We start from the raw sequence: 1,446 nt of genomic DNA, 5'->3' as shown, positions 1-1,446 counted from the left end.
TTAGGTCATTTTAGGCTTGACTGGGTTGGGTTAGGTCGGGTATGGTATGGTTAAGTGAGACTGGGTAGGATTAGGTAGGGTTAGATGCGGTTAGGCTGCTTCAAAATAGGTTAGGCTAGGTATGGAGAGGTTACGTGAGATAGTGAGGTTAAATACAATTAGACTGGGTTAGGTGAGGTTAAGTTAGATTAGGTTGGGTTGATTTAAGTTGGATTAGGTCATTCGAGGACAGGCGGAGTTCAATTCGAGCAAATATTGATAGGTTAGGTGAGACTGGGCTAAATTAAATCGGTTTAGATGTGATTAGGTTGGTTTGGGTTAGGTGAAGTTGAAATAGGACAGATATGGGTAGGATTAGTGAGATTAGTACAGATTAGATATTGTTAGGAGGGATTTCACTAGCACCGGCCACCGTAACATTGGCCTCGTCTGGTCAACCTCAGTTTTCCTTTCACTTTTCCCTGCATATTTCTTTCCTCGACTCCTCATGTTTCCTTGTAGCCTCAGTTCATAATCTCGTTTCCGATTCCCATGCTCCAGTCAAGTTACATTTCCTTTGCCTTTTCTTTGTTCGTATTTTCATTTTTTGTTTTTTCTCGTCTAGGAATTGTTTCCCGTAAAACTTCCGTTCCTATCGCCTGTTTCTTTCTCTTTCTCGTCCAGCCAGCCTTGTCGTCCATCTTCTTTGCTTTTACTCTCACGGTAATACAAACGTTCCTCACCTTCTTCCCTATCCCCCGAGAGGAAATGGTGGATGCTGGAGAAGCGCTAGGCAAGCCTGTAGTCCATAGGGATCATGTTCAGATGAGCCTATGGGTACAAAGAGGATGAGGAGACGGATGATAATGATAATGATGATGATGATGAGGAGGAGGAGGAGGAGGATGAGGAGGAGGAGGAGAGAGACGAGGACGACGACGAGGACGAGAAGTGAAGTTAAAAATACACACACACACACACACACACACACATACACAAATAAGACTCAGAAAACGTTATAAACACAACCCCCTCCTCCCATCTGATTCTGTGACCTATGTTTTGGCTTTAGTCTTTCTCTCCTTATTTCACTCTCTCGTAAAAGTTTTGTCCCTGTCGAAACGCCTAAATTTACTGCATCGTCAGTGGTTTATGCATTGCGGTCTTTTGTTGGTCGGTCCCTCCAAAGTCAAACATCACAGGAGGTGGACGTGGTTGTGTGTGTGTGTGTGTGTGTGTGTGTGTGTGTGTGTGTTTGCTTCGTGCTCCATTTGTTTTCTGTATCTGGTATTCCGTTTTTCGTCTGTTTTATATATTATGTTTGTGCATGTGTTACTGCAGCTTTATGTGCTTGTATGTTTCTTGTTTCGTGTGACTAAAGGTGAACTGCTTAAGAGCAGTACCTTTTATAGTTACGATTGCCTCTTCCTCAGTATAGCATATGTTTTTAGTTTATTTAGCTCTCTG

This window comes from Coenobita brevimanus, unplaced genomic scaffold (genome assembly GCF_032717465.1).
Source record: "Coenobita brevimanus isolate Jiangsu-jjx unplaced genomic scaffold, ASM3271746v2 jjx.HiC_scaffold_1100, whole genome shotgun sequence".
Lineage (NCBI taxonomy): Eukaryota > Metazoa > Arthropoda > Malacostraca > Decapoda > Coenobitidae > Coenobita > Coenobita brevimanus.
The sequence above is the reverse complement of the archived record's forward strand: the minus strand, read 5'-3'. Positions refer to the sequence as shown.